We start from the raw sequence: 26,695 nt of genomic DNA, 5'->3' as shown, positions 1-26,695 counted from the left end.
TTCTGTAACCATGCTTTAGTCTGTTCCTTTGCTTTATATAATGAGAGAACACAGTCTTTCAGCTGGACGCGGCTTCTCTCGAAGCACGGGTGGTACGGTGCTTACCCAGGTAAAAGCCAGCAATCTTCCCTCCCATCCATATTTAAATATGCGTTCCTAGGCCATATTTAGAGTGCATACTTCTTCGCTCGCCTTTCTTCAGCAGTGCTTGCTATAGTATTTCATAAACATCATTTTATGTCACCATCCTTGATGAAAGGGGTTGGAGAGGTAACGTAACTAATTTATAGGAGCAACTTATACCTATATAAAATATATATTTATATTTTTATATATAAAATATACAATATCTCTCTATATATTATATATTTTTATATCTAAATATATATATTTGCAATTTATATGTATTTTGTATAGATACAATTTATAGATGAAGAGCCACAAGAGATAAATCAACTAATATCCTGCCTGATACCAATGACTGGATTTTTTTTTTTCCAGATAGACTATTGGCAGGATATCTGGTTCAGCAGTGCTCCCAAAGCCCTTTGTTTGCAGCTGACAATGCTTGGCACTTCTGCAAGTAGGTATCAAGCCAGACAATGAGAAACTCACAGGGACCAGCTCCCTAGAGAGCTCTGGGTTTGACTGATTAAGCACGGAATGACTGTGTTGGAGAAAGAACTCAGCTGTCAGGCCAGGACCCTGTTCGAGGATCAGGGTCCTCTCTCTCGCTCTTCTTGTAATCCCACCGCCTTACAGCTGTATAATTCAGGCCTTACAGAAAATAGTTCCCTTTGTTATGCAGTAGTCATTAATTTTTACGGCAGAATTATTCCGTACTTTAAGTCGGGCTCAGTGAGAAAATAGGATATTATTTAGGTTTGAATGTGAAACATACAATGAAATATTTAGAAACAGTTATTATGGTTTATTCTTTTTAACTTCAGCATGCTGAACTTTGAGAAAACAAACATTTTTAAATGTCCTTTAAAAAATCTCCAACCCTAAGTTTGTTTGTATTGTAGACCAATGCCCCAAGAACAAGCATATTCCGCAGGGCACTGTGGTGTAGTCAAACTTACAGATAAAAGGAAAACTAGCATTTGGTGACCATTTTAGCTCATAAGTCCTGTGGTAACCTACTGAGAGATGTCAGCAAGACAATTTGATAGGCCAGAGGCATGTATGGAAACATGCATATATCTGTATATAATGTTGCATTGGTGCCCAGTGCATATTGATGATTTTTTTTATTCCATACAAGGAAGAATGCATTGGAAATACTGGCTTTGAATCACATGTGTCCAGAACTTTCTAAAACACCTTTCACAATGTTTTACCATCGAAGTACAGAAAACTCATTCACTTAGAGGTCAAGTTGCTGTAGCCTGCAGACTCTTGCAATATTTGCTGGGGAGCATCCTTCAAGGTTGTGCAGATGCTCTCTCCCTAGAGACAGAGACTTTGGAAATCTCTTGGGCCTCCCCCAGGGAGGGCTGATCATTCTGCAGCAGTGCGAAGGCTGCAGGAACACAGAGCTTCCAAAGTCCTAGGATAACAAACTGGCTTCCTTCCCAAGAGAGATCCACCAAAACTGCAAGGCAGCTTCCACTGAAACTCCACCTAAGAGGCTCAAAAGGGTTGTCAAACCTCAGTCATACAACATTTAAATTAATTGAACATTTTCTGATCAAACACCACCAACACACTTGGACAAGCTCCGTTGACAGTGTAGAAGTGATAAACGGGCAGAGACTCATCTAACAGGGGGCCATAATTCATCTCATTTATTCAACTTAGTCCTCATTCCATCATCTAGTGGGTGAGCTGAGTACAAATTTGAATGCACATTTGTCATGTGAAAACAAGGCTAACTGTATCATTGAGGAAGATATTGTTAAAGGATTGACTTTAAAAAAAAAAAAGGGTGGTACATGGCAGTGACATTTCTCAGCAGCTCAACACTGGGAGGAAATCATGCTGGAGGAATAGAGTGCCTTTAATGAAGCAGCAGAAAGCACAGAAATTAAATCCTCCAAACTGTAGCTTCATACGAGCAGGGAATTGAAGCCAACTCTTTGTTCTCAGCAAAGACCTCTCGCTTGGGAGGTGTTGCCACAGAAGTCCTGAGCTTATTAGCTCTCTGCAGGGATTATTATGAGCTCTGTAGGCAGCAATGTACAGAGCAACAGCAATGATGTCAAGGGTTCCCCAGCAAGGCTCAGGTTGCTGCTGAAACTGCGAACTACAGGGGGAGTAAAATAAGGATGCTTGAGCAAGGCAAGCAAAGGCAGTGAGGGCTGGAAAGATCTCAGGGAGGAGAAATCACAAGAGGCAGCACTACCCCGGTGATTAAAGCCAGGGAAATAAGACAGAAAAAAAATAAAGGAAAAAAAGAATATGATCCTAGTATTTAATCAGATAAGGTAGTCCCTTAAATATTAAAGGTTAAAGAAGAGAAGTAACTCTTTTGTAAGGGCCTGGTGAGACCACTTCATCCCCCTGTGATACCTTGAAGTGGGGGAGGACAGGCACAGCAGAGAATGTGGGGACACATCAGGGAGGTGGCTGTGTTAGAGGGCTTGGAGGGCTTACTGGTAGGGTGGCAAAGGGAGGACTGGCAGGCTGGGGGTATGACCAGCTCTGATAACACTCCACTCCACAGAATAGGGATTAAGAGAGGGCTTGTAACTGCAGGGAAAACAGGGGAGAGGGGAAACAGCCCCACAAATAAACCTTCACCATTTGTGTACAGACAAACCCCATGTTTCCACTCCTGTGTGGTATTTCAGGGGCAGCCCACACAATTCACATGGTCTGCCTGACAGCCAGCCCTGAGCTATCACTAACAGCTTAGAGATTCCAGGCAGCCTTTACATGTACAAACCTGCTGGTGAAAGGGTCCACAAGGAACACCTGAAAATTTACGCACGGACTGATCTTTATCCCAGATGAGCTCGCTTTCCTTCCAGTGTAACTCCTCCTCCCCTTTTCCCTCACAGCAGCTGCAAAGCAGTGCAAGGAGCCAGCTGTAAACCTTGACTTCGGTCAAAGGAAATTAGTTTTAAAGGTGGAAAAGTAGGGTCAGTTTAGTTTCTCTGCACTGCGAAAGATTAGAATATGTCTACATAAGCTGCTATTAACTTCAGGTATTGCTTTCAGAAGCTGAAGAAATAATGATAAATTTCATTGGAGAGTCCTTGGCTGAATTATTTTCCACTTGGAAATGTAATGCTGTTCAAAATGAAATGATTTCTTAAGTCTTTTCAGAGAAACAGACAACACTGAGTACGCTCCATTGTCATGTTCTGAAACAAATATTTAATTTTTGCATAATAAATACAGCTTGTTGTCATAGTAAAATGTCCAAATCCAAACAACAACACATTTTGGTCCTTTGAAGAAAAGAATTCCCATTCAAGTTTTTCTAACCAGCACTGGCCATGTGGATTGACTGGCACTGCAATTAAAGATCTATTTTAACTGAATGAATAACTCCAGCACTGCTCATATATGCAGACATTTTTTCCCCCAATTCAAAGGGTTTTTCTTGGCCTTTGATTCAAGTCAGGGACGAGACATGACAAATGCAGATAGTAAATCAATACCCCAGACATTAGCAATAGATTCTGCATACTTGCCCCTCTTCTAGACCATGAATTTATACACACAAGTTACTACTCAGTCAGAAGAATTGGCAGTCAAAGCTAGTTGTGGTTTGAGAAGTGGGTCATTCAGAGATCCTTGGCCTCATAATCTCAGCTCTTAAAAGGCTGAAATGTGATCTCAGCCCCTAACCTCAGTGATGGATGAAGATGCCATGACAGCAATGTAGGAGAGGAGGAAGGAAGTAAGGTGATACTACGGGATAAATATCCCAACTCTCCCCAGCATGCAAGTAGCCTCACAGGTTGATCTAAGTCACCAAAAATCATCTGGAGAGGGCTTCCAGGGCGGCAGAGGGAGGCAGAGGTGCACGGGAGACTTTTCCCAAGTACCGGTAGATGGAGCGCTGTGGTACCGAAGATATCCTCTGCTCAGCCGGCTGCACCCTACCAACAGGGCTTCTGCACCACGGATACTACCTCCGGAGCGCTGCCAGAGCTGTACTGGCAATGTTATTGTAACAAAATACCTGTGGATACTTGGAACCCGCAGTTAGAATATCTTTTTTTAATTTTTTTTTTTTTTTATTTAATTAAAGCTGGGGGAGGGGGGGGAGAAAGCATCTGCTTAGTCTGCTTAGAGAATATTTCTCTGCAAAAGACATTGACCTTTAGCCAACAGTTTGCATGTATTAAAATACCTGAAAGATTGCACTAATCATGAAACAGAAAAGTCCCACTGGCTACTCACGTATTTGTTTTAAACAATACCATTATTCAGAAAAATAAAGCTTTCTTCTGCTCTCTTTGCACATCCTCATGCATGTGCACACGTGCGCATTCAGACACGTGCAGCAGTTTTAAGTAAGTACTGCTGTTAATATCAATTATGCTATTACTTATAAAAGGATTTTTATTTTTTTACTCTTTGTGAACTCCTTTAAAGCAATCTTTTCTCATGAATAAGAATGTTATTAGTGTTCTCAGGAAGTCTAAATTATCATTTGTGTTTCACCATATAAGTTGATTGAAAGCAGGCAATTACTTGTTAAAATTGTCATTAGGAAACATTGGGAATAGTCTAACTAGTTTCACTGTTCCCTCAGGAGTTTATAAAGTAAAAGTGGGGAACAACCTTTGCTCCTTGTTGTCTTCAGTGTCACGTTCAAAAAGGTTGTTTGGCTAAAATGCAAAAAATTTGCTTCCTGCAAGACTTATTTCTTTCAGCCTAGTCTTCTCTCACCCAATTGTTTTTTAAATAACATACCAGAATCTCACAATCCATGTCAACAACTTGATGCATGATAGCCACATCAGGTTTCTGTATGCTTAGGTCATTAGCTAGCAAGGACATTGTCAAGCTGTTAGTTTTGAAGTATCCTATTTTTAGATTGTTTGGGAATTGCTGGAAGTTTGCTAGAGAAATCTGTTCCTTTATTAAACTAATTTTTATTTAACCCTCACATATGCATGTCACAGTCCAGACAGTATACAGGCATTTATATATAGTTTCTACACACAACCATAAACAGTGGGATATCTGATTTGCAATACATTTGCATTTCTTTTCTGATTCAGAATTCAAGAAAACTCAGCTTCAAAATATCTGAGTTTTGTTGAAATATCTGTAACTTCAACCTTCACAGTTAAAGGGATATCTGCGCATGCGTATCTATGATCTGTGGCACCCTTACACTGAGCTCCACCTTTCTTTCCCTCTCAATCGATGCATTCTTGAGCAGACAGGAGGTGTTACATCAGCATCACAAAGCAGGACATTTCCTCAAAAATTCTAGTTTCCCCCCACGGCAGCTGTGCTACACAATGTGCTTTGCAATACCACAAACCTGCAAACCCATAAGCCCCTCGGTTCCTAAGCAGGTCCTCCCACTGCTGACCCAGCATCCATTCAACTCACCTGGAAATACCTGACTGATTTCAGTGGACTTCACGTTCAGTTCTGAATGGCAGAATTATCTGATTTTATCATATTTTCTTTTAATCTGAAAACTATGATTATGTTTAGTAGAACTGTTACAGGTGTTTCTAGAGATTCAATTGCCTTAGGGAAGGAACAGTTCCATTCTGCCAGTAAGGGCCACTAGTATGTATTTTTGTTCCTCTATAGTATAGGCCAATTTTATCTAGTCTTACCCATGTTTTGATTATCATAACATGTTTGCAGCACTGATTTATGTAACCTAATTGGCCATTTTATCCATACAGGCTACTTCAGATAATATCTTTGAGGGCATCTCCTTCTTCTTTTGTAAAAAAGTGATGACAACCTGTGTTGTCATCATTAGTTTATGTCCACAGGTTCCTTGGCCCCTACCATTTCATGGACAATGCCATGACAGTCAAAATCTGACTCCTGATTTTAATTTACTGGCTAATTTGAAATTTTTGGCAGCACCACAAGCATACATGAATTCAGACCATTGTGAGATTCCCATTTGAATTCCTGGAATTGTCAAACTATTTTACCAAGTCTTTGAATTCCTGTCATCCCCTTTACATTTTCCTCTCCTAGTTCATAGTTCAAATTGATCATATAAATATGTCACAGAACTATGTTTTGTAAAAGTATCTACCTCTGCAGTGTGGAGTAAAAGGAATCAAGGTAGACAAAAAGAGAAAAAAAAAGTCAGTTCATCCCTACAACAAGAGGATTCCCCTGTTGTGAGGAAAAGAAAACTAAAGTCACACGGAACTGCAGGTAGTTTTAACAGTTTGGAATCAGCCTTTGATACTTCATAAAATTCTGCGTGTATGATGCAACATGACACCAAAGTTTTTCTTCTGAGTGCTTGTTTGTATTGCCTTCAATATTGTCTGACTCTTCAGTAACACTACTTCTAAAGAAAGGAAAGAGTCAGCAGCATCACCAAGATGCACGACCAAGAATCAGGAGACATGGCATCTCTCTCTAGACTAACCTCATGTTGACAGGTGAATCACATGGCCAGATTTACATCAGGCAGTGTCATGCTCTGTGAATAGCCCTCTTGTTGCCAGTGGATCCCAGGGTTTGGGTAGTGCTCAAAACACAAAGAAGTCTCCTAATTCTATCTGCAACCCCTTTGGTTTTTGGTTTCTCCAGCTGGAAAAGTGAGATAACCTTACTTGCAAGATTTAGTTCATGGACAGTTTAAAATGCACTGAAAGATTCAGATACAGAAATCAGGAGTATAAAGTATTGCCAGAGATAAATACTTTCAAAGTGGCTTTGTTTTTGTTCTGGCTACTTGCCCAAAGTGCTTTGCATGCAATTTAATAGGTAGGAGAAATATTTGATTTAATAGATTTGTAAACTCTAAGGGGAAAAAAAGAAGAGAAAAAGAATGGTGAAGTACTTGACTGAGCCAGTATTTAACACCCTTCCAGAGGCACTGTTCAGGTCCCTTTCAGTTGGGCTGTCATGATACTCAACAGTCTTAAGAACAGGGAAAAACAGTCAGGTGAGGATGGGAAGTGTGCTTTCTCACTCAAAGGATGAACTTAGTCACTATGTCTGGGCTCCACTGTCCTCTTTCATCTACTGTCCCTCTTTCAGGAGGGGAAAATTTTGCCTTTTGGTTGTAGAGCACACAACTGATAGGGACTTGAACTGAGAGGGTCACAGTGCAACACCCTCTTGCCATCCTGGGTCTGGAAGCAGCATTGCATGGGGCTGTGCCCAACAGGAGGAGCTCTGCCTTCTGCATTTCATTTTCCTTCACTGCCATTTCAAGGATTAGTTCAGGCTGGACTGCATGAAAGTAATGTGCACCTGCTTGCATGGAAATGCCTTAGGTCAGGCAGGTTTTGCAAACAAATGTACTCAATACAGGCCAGGCTCCCTGCCCAAAGCCCTAATTAGAGGTGTAGATCACAACTGGTGTAAGGATGCCTAAGGCTGCAGTGACCCTGAAAATTATTATCCTCCCACTCTTCCCTCAGTTCCTACCCCAAGACAGCACTGACAAAGCTACGCAGAGATTATTCTGAGACTAGAATAACAAACTGAGTGGTCTGAAAACAAATACACTCGTAGGAAAGTGAGCAAATAAGTTGTTAAGGTGGCATTCTTAAAACATTTTTAGATGGAACTGTGCATAAGTATGTCCTAAGTCCTTGCTTTGTGTGGAAATAGTGGAAGAAAAAGAAGATAAAACAAACTTACTACTGCTAGGAAAGGCAGATCTGACCCACAGTGTCACTGAATGTAATGTCAATACTCCTGATACACAATATTAACTTTTGACTGCACCAGCTGCTATGAACCTGCTCTAAAACTCAAGTCCTAATAAAATATAAAGATCTTCTCACAGACATTTTCCTCACCTTATGCTGGCTTGGTAAGGATCAGAATCAGTACAGTAGAATTTGTGCATGCAGGTAGCAGTCATCAAAGAAAAAATAGCATAAGATGAATGCATAAGGTGAACAAAATTCCTGAAGGCATCAGAATTTAAATATGTTTTCTTGTAATATGCACTGAATAATGAACCCACTTTTAAACAATCAATGACTGAAGGAAAACAACCCACAAAATTAGAAAAAGTCCTACAAAAGGGAAAGGGTCACCGCTAATTTAGAAGTTGTTTTCTACAGATATTTTTCTTGTCCCTACTCTGACATCAGGAAAAAATTTGACTGGTTTCAGGTAGACATTAGCTGTCCTGTCCTTAGATAATCTTTGAGAGCTGAGAGAGCAGGAAATAATGTATACAAATAGAGCACACTTGAAAAATATTAACTAAAACTGGGAATAAACTATTCTCTAATGGAGGTTTCAGACCTGATTAACAAAGAGAAAAAACTGAAGCAGATACTTTCCAAGGGAAATGTATACAACAGAACTATTCCAGGCTTTTATGACTTGATCTTTAAGACTGGCCAAGAAAAGATTTAATTTTGTTTACTTAAACAGCTTACAAAAGAAAAATGTCTCACTGCTCTACTCCTTTTTCAGACAGATTCCAGAGCAGAAGATTAGTTAACAGTGTGGTCTTACAGTGTGTACACATGTGCTACCTCACATCTGAAAGAGGAACTTGGTCAGTTTGCAAAATGAGGAGAAATGCATGTTGGTTCAAGTTCTCTGTTTCTGTCAGCCTCTCTGGGTAAAGCAGCACAGTGGGTGAGGATGTGAGGGAAAAGGTTTTAAGCATTGGTTTCCACTTCTCACTGCAAAAAAAAAAAAAATTACCCTTTCTGCTTCTACTCATTGATGTAGGAGCAAACAAATACAGCTTCTGTAAAAACCATGACAGTACTGTAAGTACTAATAGCATCAGTATTACAAATGCATTAGTAACTAAATCCTCCTAACTGGGGGCTGAACCCCTGAGACAGCATGAACCCTGGCACATAGCCTTCCAGACAGACTGTCTGTCTGGGGAGGAAGTTGGAGTGAGTGGCTGCAACCTTCTTGCAGCCAGAGCTACCAAAGGAGACCAGCGCTGCTCAGAATCCCAATGGTGCAAGCTGAGGAGAGCTGTGCCACCAGGGTGCAACGAGTCAACACTGTCTACCAGCAGCTACTTCTGCCAGAGTTCTTCTGGAGGGCTGCCCAAGACTCATAGCTGCCCTCCCTTCGCCCACTCTCCTTTCCAGTCTGCATGGCACTGTACTGGACACTTGGCCACTGCAAGGCTTGCTCAGGGTAAGGTGCACACTTAAGGTTGCTGTTTGCCTTCTTTTTGGATGGAATCCTCCCTGCAATTCCCCTCTCACCTTCAACTCTTCTGATTCACGTGTTCAGAGGCATCCCACTCTGTCCAGCTTCATCTAAAAGCATGCAGAGGATCTTAGAGCCTAGAGCCTAAATATCTTTCAGTTGAAAATTCCCAGTCTTTTCCTAAAGCTTTATAGTGGAAGGTGCTTTACTCATTGTGTCTTTTTGGCTGTATTATTCTTATTTTGACCAATGCAAGTACAATCTGCTTTTTATGCCAGGGGCTTGCTGATTATATTAAATTTTGATTTTGCAGTTTTGAAAGGATTTCTAAGAAAAAATCATCCTATATGAAGAGATCACTGAGGTCACTTAGTCTGTTCAGCCTGAAGGAGACTGAGGGGAGACATCATCACAGTCTGCAACTTCCTTTTGAGGGGAGGAAGAGGGACAGGCACTGATCTCTTCTCTGTGGTCACCAATGACAGGACCTGGGAGAATGGCCTTAAGTTGTGTCAGGGAAGGTTTAAGCTAGGTATTAGAAAAAGGTTCTTCACCCAGAGGGTACTGGAACAGGCTCCCCAGAGAAGTGGTCACAGCACCAAGACTGACAGTGTTCAAGAAGTGTTAGAATCATACTCTCAGGCCCACGGTGTGACTCTTGGGGATGGTCCTGTGCAGAGTTAAGAGCTGGACTCGATGATCCTTGTGGCTCCTCTCCAACTCAGCATATTCTGTGATTCTGTGAAAATTAGAACAGGACTCAGATTTCCAGACTGAGCCGAGATCTCATTGGTGAACGGTGAATAAGCAAGACCAGATGCCTCACAGTGGTGAATTGCACCTAATGCCCTTTTGTAACGTGCCACAATGTGGCAAAAGCTAATCATATTCAGACTCAGTAAGAATAAAATGTTGGATAGGTCATAAAGGACCCAGAAAAGAGAGACAGGTAAAGGTAAACAGGCAGACCCTCAGCTGGCGTGCATTTTGTTATGTTTCATTTTTCACTACAGACCTTACAGTTGCTACAAGGTGTTGGGAGATGTTTTGTAGCCTCTGGTGCATGAGATGAACTTGGTTTGGTCAGGCTGTTGCAGGATGTGATTTAGCAGAACAGATAATCCTTTCAGTTCTACTCCTCCATGAGGGTCTTTTTACTAAGCATGATGTTATGCTGATGTTGGATCCAATGGTTTGCAATGTCACTGTTACCTCTGATCACTCTGATCTTCACAGGCTGAACCATAAATACAAATAAGAATCCAAAACAAATGTCGAATATATGTGTAGTGGAAGGCCAGACTCTGGCACCCAAATTACTTTACTCTTTTACAGGCTCCAGTATTGACAGTGATGTCATTTGTGAAATACTTAATTGTCCAAGAGATTCCCCTGCCAAGGCATTAAATAGGAGATACTGACCCTCAGTGCTTAAACATGTTTCAATGCAAACTTTTCATTCTAGGATGCTAATTGGAAAAGACAAACAACAAGAAAACCTAACATAATGTCATGGGCTGTTGTATGACCACCTGAGCAAATAAGTTACAGTAGCTGTGCTTGTTTTCTGCAGAACATGGCTAGATTTGATCTTTTCTTTCAGGTAGATGGTACTAAAATTTTACATAAAAGTGTCAGCAGCTTTAAATGTAGCCAGGTAAGAAATACAAAGAGATCAGCTTCAGGGAGGCATATTTGGAGAGTGTAGTCATATTCAGACTCAGTTTTTACCAGGTGCTGCAATGAAGCATGATAATATAAACTGAAAGGATGAAATTCCACACCAGAGTGAATAGTCCAAAACCACACTGCTCTGATAGTGTTCCAAATAAGTCAAAGTTTAGATGGTCTGTAAGTATTGCCTAGGCTTTAGTCAGGTTATCCACATAAGGCTGAAATGTCATTCTTCATGAAAACAGAAACAACATTCAAAAAGTACATTTCTGAAATTATTTCATTTACCATACTGCTTCCCATTGCAGAGCCTACTGGATTTTACATCAACTAGGCTTTGTTTCTAAAAGCTCAGTATCATGGAGATTTCGGTAGCAAGTTAAAAAGTTACCTTTGAGATAACACCAGATGTGCATCAAGTGTAAACAGTGAGCTCTCTGAACAATTAATATTACAATTATTGTCACTAATACATTGTCCGTAGTCCAAAACATGTCTTCATGTTACTCACACAATAACACTAGAAGCCTAGCAAAAGTCTGTTAGTGACTATAACCTCCTATTTTCAATGTTTTGATGCCAATCTCCTGAACTTACTCTAATTTCCCTTCTGTTTCTTATAGTATATCACTGGGCGCAACCGTTTGCTCCCTTTACTCCTAACCTCCATATCATTCAGCTGCAACTCATTTTGACTCCTCTGCTGACTCAACCAAAGACTGAACTGGAAGAAAAGGTCAAATTTCAAGGCTATATATAGAGAGAGATAAATAGATAGATAAATAGATATAGATATGTATCTATCTTTGAGCTGAGGGAGTAGAACAAGTCCAGAAACACACATGCATTCTTTATTATTACTAGTCAGAAAGAAGAGATCCCCCATATACCATTGTAGACTTTGGCTGAAAGAAAATTTTATTTTGCTTTTTGATTTAGTTAGTAAAGACAAGGGTATTGAGCTCATGGGAATCTCTTCTACTAGAGTAAACAAACACTGATAGAAATGTGAGTAATTCAGCATTGGCTTTGTGGCCAGAATAGCAAATGACGTTGGAGAATTAATGTTTCATTGCCCAAGAGCCCACCTATAAATGCAGCTGGAATCAACAACTGCATGCTGGGATGCCCAGCAGTAGTGATGAGGGAGATGTAATATGCATTTAGTGCTGTTTGGTTTTCAAAGCAGTATTTTAGCTGGGAATGTTACTCACATTATAAGTTCCTTGGGAGCCAGCAGTTGAATCTGATTTCACAGACAAGCAACATGAGAGCCTAGAAACATTTGATCTACCGGATATTGCTGGCACTGCTTACTGCTGCCTTCTAAGAACACAGACTTCTGTCACGTACTTTCCTTAGGGCACAAATCGCTTTCTGCCTTGCTCAGGAGGAGACAGTTACTGTAATGAAAATGCAAGTACACCTTATATAATCCAAGAGACATCAAAGACTTCATATATCCTTTGACAGTTATGTAAGATATGATCTGCAATCCTCCCCACTCCCAATTTATACTTCAGAACAATTAGAATATTTATTAGCAAACAGGTGTTGATTAATCAACACAGTAACTGCGACAAGGGCATTGAAGCTGCAAAAGACTAGTCTGCACAGAAACTAGGAATTGAGGACAGTCAGGCAGGTTTTCTTCCTGTAGGGCAATCAAATTTTGCTGAATATTTACATGTCTAAATTTCCTTTCACATCTGCAGCTTCTATCTCTTGAAAAATGGAAAGAGAACTGACAAATATGATTCATAGAGATATTATTGGGAAGGCAGGAAGCAGAGACATTAAATATCCCAATCTGCTGTTTTTCACTTCTGAAAATGTGGTAAGAAGGATCAGAATAATGTTCTTGGAAGTAAAGTGATCTTTCAAAAATTAATAACCCATCTGTAAGCAGAAATCAGAGGTCCATGCCCTACCAATGGCTTCTACTCCAAGTTCACTTTCTCTGAATGGCCTATCACTGCAATATCAGCTACTGGTATTGTGTGTCTATATCCAGAAAAACCAGTCAAGTTCTTCAATATATCATCTGCTGCTGCACACAGGGGTGGTCAGTGGCCTTCCACATGCTCTGGCAGGGGAAAATACTCAGCATGCAGCACCACAGATGGTTGCACTGATGGCTGGCATGTGGCAGCACAGTCACGGGAGCTAAAGGTCAGTAGTCTCCTAAGATGAGACTTGCTAATAGAGTAAATCTTTGTTTAGGTTCAAGGGAAGACTCCATGTTCAGATGTCTAGACTCTTTTCTTTAGACCTCCTCTTCCTTTCCTCTTGTCCCTTAAAGCGCTCTCCACCTCACGGATGATTAGGAACCTCTCATGTGCTACCTAGCAGGTAAAAAAAAAAGTTTTAGAATTACTTCATTAACTGTTTTCTTAACCAGCATTTCAGTTATGCTCTGTGCTGTACCAGCATAATTGCTGGGTTTTGAGGAGGTTATTGGGCATTTCAGCATGTTTCTTCTACACTGTAATTGTCGCAGATCATCATACTCCTGGCAAACAATTTGAATTATTTGTGCACTGCTTTAATCCAGTTGAATTCAAAGGAGGCTGACAGAGCAAAGAGGACTCCGTTACATGTTCATGAGAAGTGGTTTACTGGCTTGTATTCACACACACCCATACACACCCCCTTTTTGACTAAGTCACTGTTAAAATATGAACAAGATGCATGTTGACACACTTACACCAGACACAGGAGACCTTGCTTCTGTCATATATATCTTTGTTCCAAGCACTGCCTTGCTATGTGCTCATTGTCAGTTAATGCCCAAACTGCACTGGAGCTACTTTGAAAACAGGATTTAAGGTGAGTGGTGCAACTTATGGTGTCTGGTCCAGAGGAGGAATCTAAGGAATCACATCTGAAATATCCAGCCAAAAAATAAGCTTATGTGAGGATAAAGCAAAAGAGCATCAAATGACTGTTTTTAGTTTTCCTAGTCTTTGCTTCTGATAGATGAATGTTTATAGCTGCAGTTTTCAACTATTTTTTAGGTCGATGCAAGATCTAACCTAAGGAATAGCTAAAAGACATAAATCATATTTAAAGCTACATCACACTTCCTTAGTCTAGGCCATCAGCACCTGCCACATTTTATAATAGAAGAGGCAAAAGAACCTAACTAAGCTAGCCATAAACTATGGGTGGAGGTGAGAGGGGAGGGTCTGTTAAATAGAGGTGAGAGGGAGGGAGTGTTAAACCAGCCTACATCTGTGATTTCCATCATGGGCAACCTCACTCAACATGTACAGGGAAAAGAAAGCAGGAATGTAACCAGGCCACCATGAAATCTGAAGAATTTCAAAATGCAGCAGGCTGGCTGAGAAAAGTCATCTCCTCTGTCCTTACTCCCTGTTTTTACTCCTGCCATCAAAGTATAAATGTGCATCCAAAAGCATTCACATAGAGGAGATTAGTGAAAGAAATGGGGCTAGCAGAAAGCAATGCAAACAAATACAAAGCACATTTGATGGTGGAGGTAGCACATCACACATACTCTTCTCGGGATGGGGAAAAATGAAGATCCTAACCCTCCCTCAGGCATTTACTTTCAAACTGTCCTTTGCACTCACTTACTTTCTTACAAATCCTGTGCAGATTGTTTGGCTGACAAATGCTAACTTGGAAAAGCATTAGCTCTCACCTTTCTTATAGCAGCCTAAAGTCCTTTCTGCTGCCTTATCCTTAGCTCCTTAATCAGTTATCATTCTTACCATCCCAAGACTGTTACTGATGTCAAGTAACCCCTAGTTCATGGCTATAACTTTGCTATTCTATTACTTTTTTTTTACTAGTTTGTTGTATGGACTCCATTGTAACATTATGTTCTTTCAAATTAGCCCTGCTGGAGAATTCTAATCAGAGAAGTGAGTGTATTCTCCATTATATTTCCAGACTGCAAAGTAAGAGAATGATGCATGGCCCAATGGACTCTCATCAAGGGTTAGAGAAAGATGCCAAATGAAGACTACAGAGAAGTGAAAGACTAGTTTTGGTTTGCAGATATCGGTGCATTACCCAAGATCTTCTCTTGCATTCTTTAAGCAGTAAGGTTTGGGAGGGTTTATACTGGTTTTGAGAAAATGGAAAAGGAAATTTTTTTTTTAATTACCTGGTAATTGTGAGGGGTTTCAATCCAGCTAGAAGGTTTTGTTCAAGAATTAGCTGTTGCACGTGAGGCTGTGCATGTCGGCATAACAGTTTCCACCAACAGAACCCAACTCTACTGGGAGTGTGAGTTCAGAAGATTAGAGCTTTGAAGTGCAAAGCCTCAACCAAGGCCACTTCTGCAAATGCAACCCTTGATTTAAGAAATGGCAGTAAACATTCTTCCCCCCTTTATAGGTAGCAACTTTTATTATACAGTGTACTATTTAACATCTTGATCAAACTGTCTCTGAATTTTGTAACGTTACTGCCTTGGAATTACATAATACATGCTGATATTGGGTAACACTGTAATCCACCCTCCCCCAATTTTTTAAGCAACCAGAAATATATAAGAAAGCTTACAGGTTTTTTAAGATATGTGCCAACATAGCAAAGAAATTATCCTGCTTTGTACGGCAGTGTTTCAACTCCTTTTGACATTCTTAGTAATTTACTATATTCCTACTGCTGCTACTTTTCTGTCTGTTTCCTCCACCTCCAGATCCAATTGCTGAAATCAAAGTATTATGTCAGAACCACAGTAGGCATCCTCCTTCCCTAAATCCCCTCAAGGCAGAGTGTAAAGACCTTGCACACCAAAACGTGCTGGAACCAGTCAGATTCAACAAGTAAAACTTTTTCCTGGAGGCACAACATTTTCATGGTGAAGGATCTCCATTTTAACTTAGTGGGACTACAGTGGAGAAAACTTCCATGGCAGGATTTTCCTGAGGCTTCCTTTCCTCAAGGGAGGAAAAAGCCAATTCAGCTAAAAAAAAAATATATATATATATATATATATATATATATAAATATAAAAAATACAAGTATTTTACCAGAGCAGTTCATAGAACATGAATATCAAAAGCTTTGTTATTTCATGATTCAGGTTTATCCCACACTGGACCAGAGATAAAACCTCCATGAAGCACGCAGGAATTTCTACTGCAGGCTTAAGTGTCTTCTGCAGCATCTAATGCTGGATACACAGAAACACAATCAGAAGAACAAGAATTAAGAAATCAGTGTCTTAGGAAACACAGTAACAAGAATAATTACCCTGCTGATATTATTGAATTTGTACAGTATAAGCATTCCCTAACCACTGGGAGCCATCCAAAATTGCTTTGCAAAAGAAAGTTCCATCAACCTTTACCCACATTTTCCCCATAGTTACAAAAGCTCTGTGAGTTGCAGTAGCTTGTGAATTTTTTTGGAAGTAAAACCAGAGGCTGTCCCTTTTAAGGTACTCTACCAGTAGCCTTAGGGCATCATCAAACATTGTCTCTCCAGGAGGAAAGAGTCCAGTGTTGGGTAGCTCTAACCAAACACCAATAGCAAAAAAAGGGTCAAATCCAAGCATTGCTGTGGGAAAAAAGCACAGAGTATGGTCCTGTTTCCCAGTCAAGGCAATTGTTTGCCACCCTAAAGAACACTATCTCACCCCCTATAACGTGGCATAATCTGACACAAGACCACATGCTCCCTCCTCACAGAAAGTAGCACTACAGTGTCAGAATTGTAACTGGCTCCCCTTACAAAGTCATCCTCTGTTCTGCTGAGAGGGACTGATACAACTGAATTTGTCTGGAAAGTGTCCTACTTACTTTGAAAGCAAGGGAGAGGATTTCTGTAAATCATGATGGTTTTTTACTTCAGTCCAGTCTTGACTTACAAGTCATTAAAAATTACCTTGATTTGAAGCAGGAATTTTTCCAATGTTTTTTATTTCCTCCCTCAAAAGCCTGTTCTGTTCCTTCAGGCTTACACATAGCCTCAGAGGGCCTTCTGTTTCCAGTAGGGTTCATATTGGCTGAGCACATGAAAAGCAGCCTTGATGGTGGGTGGCTTTCTGCTGTGAAGTGTGACACCGACCTCCGCCTTCCCCTGACACTCACACCTGCTCCATATAATTCACATCATGCTCTTAAAAATGAGTTCAGAAAACCCTTTGATACAAGTTCATCAAGGTCTTACTCAGCCAGAGGGATACATATGATTTACCCACAATGAACCTGCCAAGAGGCCAGTCTGCTTAGTACAATAGGCTGCAGTTTTGCACCAGTGGGTTTCAGCTGAGAACCAAACAGGTGTAACAAATTGGGCACAGTGTGCCCACCACATCAAACACAGACAACTCCTGAATAATAAACAGGTCATGGGAACCTTATAAAGCTCTTTTTTTGCGTCTTAATGAATGCAAGAGATGCATATTCACAGCATGTGGTTGTGTTTTGGCCAAAAACAAACACAAAACAAAAAACCTAAACAAACAAAACAAAAAAACCCACAAAACAACAACAAAACAACAACAAACACAAAAAGAAGAGAGACAGGCTCTGAGCTGATCCTTCTTCCAATAAACTCAGTAGGAGTTTTGCTGTGTGCATCAAAACAGACGAGTTTCCTTTCCCCCACATCGCCTGCTCAAAATATCAATAAGAGACAGCAAGTCAGTTTGAGTAGAAAGGGGAAAGAAGATTTGCCAAAATGAAAAGAGAGAAAGAAGGTATTAAATCTTCCCAGGAGTCATTTCACCAACCTAATATCAATTTACAACTAATACTGAAGCAGAAAGACAGCAATCTGATTCATATACTCTGTGAACACAAAATAGGCCAAGTAAATAGATATTTAAAGATTCCTAAAGTGCCAGCTGAAACTGATGCCAGTAATAATTTGAAAAAGGATAAATTTTTTTCTGAATAATATCTGGTGTAAGACAGTAGATTTCTGTAGTTTTTCCACAGAAGATGATGCAATGCCTCGTGAACAATAGATTAGGAATCATAATCATGATTCACCAGTTATATTTGCAATACAGATTGCCTCTAGACTTATAATTTGTTTCCCTTCTTAAAAGATGCTTTCCTTGTTCAGTTAGCAGATGTAGCTTACTGCATGATCACACCTAGTGTGCAATTAAGAACTGTTTATATCTAAAAAGGCTCAACCTAAGCAAAGCTTAAACCTTGGAGTTCTGCGTTTTCAAGCTTCCACTGTTTCTTTAATGAATTAACTATGATTTCTTAGGAGGTGAGGGAGAGGGAGGAGGGACCTGTTTGTTAAATGCTTGTTGAATCTTTTTTTGCCATTTTTGTCCTTTCTTTTCATGTGCTCTATCTCTGTCCTATGCCTTTGCTCACTGAATCTAAGCACGTTTCCACCAATTCTGAGTCCCACTTCTGATCTTTCTCAGCAGCTTCCAATCTCAGACTTCAGGGGGATCACCAAATTTTTTCCTCCTGAGAACAAAATTCTCTTCTGCCTCCTCTTTCTTCCCTGTATTAGCAGTGCCTCAGCCATTCAGCCTGGACTTTTTCTAAATAAATTAACTTATTTCTAAAACCATGCCCAAGGCATACGCTCAGCAGGGCACGTGGCATTCACTCTCACAGAGAACACTTGGCCAAAAAGTGGATCTGGTGAGAGTTATCATAATTTCTCAACAGGCTTGGCCAAAGACAGAATGCAGAACAAGGGTTTGGGGTAACCTTTGCAATAAGTGGTGCCATTTATTAACCCTGCCTGTAATTACACGAGTCAATAAGAAACAAGCTAGTTGTGCCCAGGTAGCTTTCCACTGACGTAAGGGAACAAGCACAGCTGCCTGAAATGAGCCCGCTCTCTTTGGCGAACATTCAGTAATGGATTTGCTGCACCTAAAGCAGTTTTATTTCAACACTTACTTTTAAAAAGCAGCAACCGGTTGTCCACACCCCGGTGATCTGTGTAATTGAGTTCATGACATAATATCACAATGTTTACTAAGAAAGTGGCAGATGGTAGTTATTGGCTCTTTCTTTTTTTTTTTAGAAAAAGGGCATGTATATATATCATGGTTATACTCAGGGTATTCCTGTTGAAAACAACTTTTATTTAGTAGAGGATATTAAAGCTTGTTTAAGTAACATGTACTCCATGAGAAGAGTGGCAGATGGAGTTAAGAAGCTCACCTGTTGTTTTACGGAAAAACACTGTCTAATAAGAGATTGTGTGTTTTAAAAGACGTGTTCCTGACATAATTTGTAATCCTTTCCTGGAGAGAGGACATAAACACTCTGACAAAGGTGGCACAGCTCTGAGGAGGGGGCACTTCTCCAAGGCAGAAGGGCTGGGCTTGCAAAAAGGAAAGGTTGGTTCTTTATAAAAACAGCTGCTGAACCTCAAAGGGAGAGAGAAATAAGGGCAACCACATCATGCAGATTTATGCTCAGCTCCATTAAAACAGCAGATACAGAGGAGGCAATTCACATTTGCAAGGTGCCCATGAAGGACAGAGATTTCCATTGGGCATTCAAAAGGACAAACTCCCAAAAGAGAAGGAACTGTCTTATTAAATCCATAATTAAATTGCACTGGGCTGAAATTGCTGACTCTGCAGACCTATCTGATGGACTGTATTTTCTTAGCAGATCGAAATAGAAATGCTATAGCCACCTTTTCAGGAGCCAAGATGTGGTCAAGATCAAAGAGCAGCAACTTTCAGACTGCTTCTTCTGAATAGCGTTTTGCTAGGTACATGTGACAGATTGTGTAAATCACATAAAGCTTAGGTCTGCAGACCCCTCTTGTTCCCTGATGATGCAGATGGGTCTGTTCTTTACCAGTCATTGATTCATCTCTTTCTTCCCTCAGCCTCAGAGGACAGAACTGTTTAAACCCTTTCAGGTTGTTTCCACTTCTCTCAGACCAAATTCCACCTTCCCTGTACCACAGTGTCTGGGAAATGGAGGCAGTCTCCCCAGTGTTATCTGAAGCGAGTATAGCACATTTGTCTTGGTGGCCACCAAGGCTTTCAGTGGCTCTTTTCAGTGACTACTTTTCTACAGATATACAAGAATGGTGCAGGTTTGGGGAAATTATTTGTACTCTAGAGGCAGATGGTTTAATAATAGTGGTCAGACAACATTGCATCAAAAAAAAACCCAAGCAAAGAAACAAAGCAGACCAGTGGGAAAGCATATATTAATTAATAACAGTTTGAGTAAGATTTGAAGAAGAAACTTGTAAAAGTTGATTAGCATGGCCCTTTAGGTAGCAAAACATTAATGGAATGTTTTCTACTTTGACTATTTAAATTGAAATTACTATTCCAGGCTGGGCCACATATTGCAACACAGGATCAGCATTTCCTGCCATGAAATCAGTGAAAGTAATTCAGAAAGCTGGAAGCAGAGAAGATGGCAATGAGAAAATTATCCTTAGATTTTTCCTTAAATGATGCAGATGTAACAAAGTATGACATTAGGTTTATGAAAACATTCTTTCTGATGCAACACCTGCTTATGGGTAGACAACAAGAGTATTTCCTTTCTATTATGCAGGCTGGTGCTTACTGCCAGCACTGGCTTTGCAGTGGAACAAGGCTGTCTCAAAATGTTTTGCTCAGCTAAATCTCATGGACCTTGGCCTTTAGAGTCTTTGTGTTTGTGTATGCAGAAAGGACCCAAATGTTGCATCTGAATTAATACGAGCCTTCATGAAGATTCAGTAAGCTTTGTTCCTTTCTAAACTGAACAATTCACTGAATACTAGACTTCAGAAAATAAACTTCACAACCCTTGGAGTAAGATCTCTGGCCTGCAATGAGTATTTAACCACCACATAAGCAGAGTCAGTCTTTACTTTCATAATTATACATGTAATTACTTTGAGCCTGGAAGAGTAGTAACAAAAAGGATACCTCTTCAGGATATGCTCTAGTTAGTCATTTAGGATGTTCTCTAGGGAAGTGAGAATCACAAATTAAAATGTACTTGAGCAATAAAGTATTATGAATGTTTTTATATCCCCTTTCAAAAACGAGTGGCTAAAAAGCAGCCACCATCATTTCATGCAGAGCCGTGATATAATTGCTAGAGGCCTAGAGTTATGTTTCCAGGTCCCCTAGGACAGCATGAAGATTTTGGGGATCTGTTTTTAGACAGAAGCATCTCAAACTGATATTAAATAGCTGAATCCTCTTGGAAAAGAGCCCTTTGCCTACCACCTTAATCACAACTGTTTCCCCCAGGCAAGGCAGATGCTGCTGAAGTAGGACCTGAATAAAATCCAAAACATTTTCATTTCCTTGATTTGATTTTTAAAACACAAAACCAGAACCTGTACTGCATTCATTACAGTTCAAGGTTGCTTTTAAACAGCTCTGCATTCAGTAGCATTCCATGCTCCATTTAGCAAACTTCTATTTTTCAGTTTTGCAGACCAGAAATTGCTGAATTGCCAAAAAACGCATTTTACTCTAATGGGCAACTCTAAGACAGAGACTGTGCTGTGCCCACCTGGGTTGCTAGTGAGCAGCAAGAGGGTGCCAAGTGCATGACAGAAGCAGTGATTTGCTGGCAGAAATGTAAACACAGCAGGAGAGACTGGGCTACTCGTAATACAAAAATAAAAAAGTACAAGAGCTTTTGATACTACACTTAAGGAAAGAAGTAATAGTGGGAGCTGACAGGGAACAGACTGTCTGCCCAAACACTTTAGCAGCATTGAAGGAGAAGAAAACCAGAAACTGGAAAAACATGCAGCCTATATCTGACATGGCTAATGACAACTATTCATCTAGGTTCTCACTCTCTTTGCCACCATCTCAGGAACTTCTCTGTGAAACTTTGGTTGGCATATCACAGCTGCTAGGACAGCACAAGGATGTGGGGCTGACAGGACCACAGCATCTTCCTCCAGGGAGTGTGAATGAATGTGCCAGCTCCGCTGCAGCAACCATTGCTCAGGCCTGAGGCTGTAAGCGTGCAGTTACTCACTTGCTTTTATTTTGAGACCAAAAGCCACTCTCTCGAGAGCTCGATCTGTCCTTGGCAGGGGTTATCTTGGTGTTTGCTGTTGATGGAGACTTGGGGAAAGAAGACAGACGTGGAAGTGGGGCTTCAGAACTCAAAAATGATTTGAAAAAAACCCCAAACAAACAACTTGCTCCATGTAAGTTCAGCTATTTGTCAATCTACATAAATGTAAACAAAAAAATTGAAATAATTTACAAAAAAGTATAGTGCACTCATTTGCTCTTACAAAAATCAAATATTTTAGACATCACTGTATAAAAATAGCCCATGACATCAGCTCTGTTTTTCATCAGCTCCAGAAAAAGCTGTGGGCTACAAGGGATGCGTGTGGAGTTGGAGGCATTTCTAGGTTGCAGATCGAGGACTGTTGGGAATAAAATCAAGTACTAAGTCTGTCTCATTCATTCAGGGAACAAAATTTACTACAGGGGAAGGAAGCAAACAGAAGCAGCTAATTTCTCTCACAGTGCCATGCTTTAGACACTTTCCCTGCATCGCCAAACAGGGAGGCTCTGCCTCTGTAAGAGCCAATTCATGTTTTCTCTCAGATGACCTTTAAGAGAGCCCAGAAAGACTAAACAAGGCTGGAAGAATTCAGACTCTGAGGCTAAACAGTAAAAACTTTCCAAATAGCCCAAAGAGCCACATAGTGCCAGCAGCCCCACTGACAGCAGTGTTTGCTGCAAATATCCTGTGCCAGCTTTTGTATCTCCTCCTCCTTACCTTCTCCTCTCCCACAGAACCAAACTGTGTGTGACCTTTCGGGGGCTATTTTCTGTCATGTTCCTGAGCCTTAAGAGATTCAGATTTTTAAGTCTTTATCTACATCTACAGCAAATGGGGACTTGGACAGCAAATTCTGAAGCCATGAAATAACCAGACTGAATAAAACTTATGGCTATGTCTTCTTTTTAAAAAAAGTACCAACTCATTACATTACAAGATTTGTAATGTAAACGATAGCACATAGCACAAGCCTGTTTCATTAGTGAGAAAACAACAACAGTAAGAAAAAGACATGTTGTGAAATCACTAATCTCCCATTAAGAGACGGTTGTGTGTTTTAATGGAAGATATCACTCTGGGTACCAGTTGAGATCACAGTGTGTTCACATACAAGAATTGAAATCAATTTAAGAGAAAGCATGAGCAGGTTGTAACTGCATCTCTCTTCCCTGCAGGAGGTTTCAAAATAATGAGACATATTCTGAAAAATCCATTTTTTTTTCAGAATATGGCTTAGAAATCTTATTCAAAGAGGAGTTGCTAAAGGAAAGAGCTGTCACAGTTTGCATATTATTTTATCAAGGAAGTAACCACAAACAAAATGCTCTCAGTATCCTTGTATTACAGTTACCTTTTGCATGTAGTGCTTAGCTCATGAGTTTACATGCCAATACCCTGTCTGCATGGAGAGTACTTCTGCAGGCTCACCAGATAACAGCTCCTCTTTGTCCTCCGGTGTTATCAAGCCAGAAATCCCACCACTGCCTGTTCAGCCAGCCCTGAGTCACACACGGGCAGGGTCCAGGTGAGGGAAGGTGGAGCTCTTGCCCCACCATTCCAAGCTGTAGGTTGTGCTCAAGGCTGGGCTTTTGCTTCAGTTTGCCATATATTAATTTCCACACACCAGTTTAAGACTGTGTGGTGCGTGACTCAGTATGAACAGATAAGTGGTGTCAAGTGTAGCAAACAGCCTCAGAACAGCTTATTTAGTAAACTAGTCAGCAAATACCTACAAATAAGGGAAGAGTCTAAAGAAGTCTGGAATTCCTTGTGAATGAATCACAAACACTAAAACCTGCCCAAATTTAGCACGTTGTATTTTCCAAGCTGAAGTAATGTACCAAAGTGAAATATTCAAAGTTTGCAAAGGCAACTCATCCCCAGCTCTTTTTCACAGATAGATGTCAAAGCCCTTTGCCAAATAGGTCAATATCTTTACACTCCCTTTACACTCACCTTTTTAAGCAGGGTGACAGAGGCTGGCCTGAGGAGGGTCAGACTCCAAGCAAGAAGTGCAGCCAAGAGCAGAACAAAAGTCCCTTTTGTCACCCACCAGTGACTCCAGTCTAAAAATCCAGATACTCCCTTGTGTTTTGGGGTGGGGAAGGAAGGTTGTTGTTTCAACTTCAGATTTGTGCTTTGAATTTAATATGCTTTGAACCTAATAAATCTAATTATTCATTTTTGCCCCTTATCAAATATATACTAAAAAAAACTTTCATAAGAGAATCTGTTTGTTTAAACAAAAAGCAATCACTCCTGCTGTAATTAGTCCTTAGGTCCATCAGGCAGGGATCCAGCACTTAATATGTAAATGGCCCCATCCCACCTGTTATCAGAATTTTGAGTAAAATTCATATGAACCTACTGCTGAACACTACAACAGAATTATCATAGGACACAGGGGCCTTGCAGAGGCTGGAGGAGACACTGGAAGAGACCATCTGTTTGCATTCCCCAGTGAGAGGCTGGTTTGTGAGCTTATGGGCCAATGGTGCACAACAACATACAGCAGAGCTATAGCGCACAAACTGTGATAGAGCAAATGATCACAACCTTGGCTTCAAAGAATACCCCACACTCTGCATCATAGTTTACTCCTCTTCTCCTACCCAGACCTCTTCTCTGGGGCAGACTCTTCCAAGACCATTATCACTAAGGAAAATGGAGGAAAATGGTATCAGGCAAAACATTTGAGAGGTGAAGAGGTGAAGGATGAGTCTACTGTGTTTGTCCTCCTCAACTGCTGAAAGCAGGAACACAGAATAACTAAAGAAACTCCATGAGAACTGCCAGTAGAACATTTAAATGTGACTGTTTTGTTTCATGGAGTCCTTATTACAGAAGCTCTTGGTGGTGAGGGTGGAGGATTGCAGTGCGCAAACATGGTGCTCCATTTCTCCATGTTCCTTTTAAATAAGTTTTTCCCAGGAGTTTCACCGGTACTGCAACAGTGTTACTTCATGTGATGCCTAGAGTTGCCTAATTTAGTTTACTATTTCCATCTCTTCCAGTCCAGATTCTTACCCCAGGTTTTTAGTGGAAAATTGAAGTCCATTTAGAGGGAGACTGAAAAAAAACCATCAAAAAGATACTAGTTCCTCTACACCATGCTCATGCAAACAGCACCACAGGTTGCTTACACAGTGAAAACATGTTTTTCTACAACATCAAGTCCATCTTCCTTGCAAGCAACAGAGGGATGGAAGGCTCTTGTGTACTCTGTATGTTTTATGCACCCAGAATTAGCCAAGAACTGCCTGAAAAATAACTAGTAAAATCTTTCCTTCAACCAGCTTCAAAGAGGTTTAGCATATTTGTGCAGTATACAAATGAGAAGTCTTTTACACACAATTTAATATACAAGGCAGGAGAAATACAGGTTTCATACAGTGACAGTCATATTTACTCTCTTAGAAAGGCCGGCTATTCTGCCAGGGAAAGTTGTCAGCTGCAGAAAAAAGGACAACACTTCCTCATCTAAAAGACAATGAGCAACTGTGGGTTTTTTTACTTCTGGCCATTATCAGTTTTCTCAGCTGTATTTATCTAAACTCTGTTTGCCATCAGAGGCTTATAATGCATAGTAGCACACCAATATAAGTAGATGCAAGAGTCACACCTTAGACAATGCAGAGTTCAAGGATTTCACCTTCATCCGTTGCTTTTATTGATAGTTCTGATGAACTAGACCAGTCAGAAGTAGAAACATTAAACTTCCATTAGTAATGGAAAATCACCAGCACGGTAATCCATATGCTAACAACTGTCAGCTTTTGGGGTAAGACCATATCAAAAGAGGGTAAAACAATCCAGGGAAGAGCCACTGCTGTTTTTCTCTAATGCTTTCACTCTTCTCTCCAATGCTGTAAGAGGGAATCTCTGAGCTTACAAACTCACTTGCCCTGTGCCTGGCTCCCTTCCAGATGGGGAAGCACATGAATACAGCAGCTGGAGACATGAGAAGACTCTGGACAAAGAAAAGAGGTTAAATAGAAAATGTTTAAACTCCTTTTTTTACAGCTTGAAGAAATCTCTTGCTAAGGGCCTGAAGCCAGAGACTGCAGAACTTTTAAGGGCCCCTTTTGTATCATTCTCAGCCCAGAATATTTATCCTCTGTCTTTTTCACAGAACACAGGAGGGAGAGGATTTTGCTGCTAGAACAAGGAACCTTACCACTCCACTAATTTCCAAAGGTTCTGCTGTGATTAGGACAAACTCTTCCTTTAGGCCAGGGCAGTGTTGTTCTCAATACCACTTGCAGACAACACACAAAGCTGCCTCCCTGCTGCGTCTGCTTGGCATTGCTGCTTCCTGCACTAGTTCCTGCACCTTCAAGGGCAGCTGCTAGCCTCTGGAAACCACCTTTCTCTTTGAAAGTCATGGACATCATCATCATCTGGTTGTTTAGAAAAGGAGCACTAAATGTTTCCCTGGAAAGTCCAAAAGTTCCTTATTGTTCTCTGATAAGTATCTGACAATTATTAATAACAGTGTCTTGCAACAACCCAGGGAAAGGATGTAGCACTTCTCTGTCCTCAAGGGCTTAGAGGGACAGGCATGCCTAGACCAATGCCACAGTAAGCAAATGCTGAGTATCTAGCCTTTGTTGGAGGGTCTAAAGACACATGTGTTTCTGACAGGGTTTTCCCTGCCTCTCCACAGGCTGGGTGGGGGCTGTTTTGAAGCAGGCAAACATGCAACTGTGGCTTTGGGGTGTTTCTGAAGACCCCTTCCCAGTGCCACTCAAGAAAGTGCTTTGAAA

At 40.6% G+C, this 26,695-nt stretch overlaps 1 protein-coding gene across 9 annotated transcripts in view; it reads right to left on the bottom strand.

Annotated features, from left to right (window-relative positions):
- The window catches only part of TMEM170B (transmembrane protein 170B), a 70,629-nt gene that overhangs the window by 23,182 nt on the left and 20,752 nt on the right, over positions 1-26,695 (bottom strand). The window contains exon 8 of one of the 9 annotated variants that reach the window (XR_003529475.1): positions 25,135-25,189. The exons of the other annotated variants lie outside the window; for them this stretch is intronic. The gene's annotated coding sequence lies outside the window, so the exon portion shown is untranslated. Of the gene's footprint in view, positions 1-25,134; positions 25,190-26,695 lie in introns of those variants that run through there. 9 annotated transcript variants of the gene reach the window in all.

Source organism: Corapipo altera, unplaced genomic scaffold, assembly GCF_003945725.1.
Source record: "Corapipo altera isolate COAL_440 unplaced genomic scaffold, ASM394572v1 60, whole genome shotgun sequence".
Lineage (NCBI taxonomy): Eukaryota > Metazoa > Chordata > Aves > Passeriformes > Pipridae > Corapipo > Corapipo altera.
Note: the sequence above shows the minus strand (reverse complement) of the source record. Positions and strands in the feature narration are given on the sequence as shown.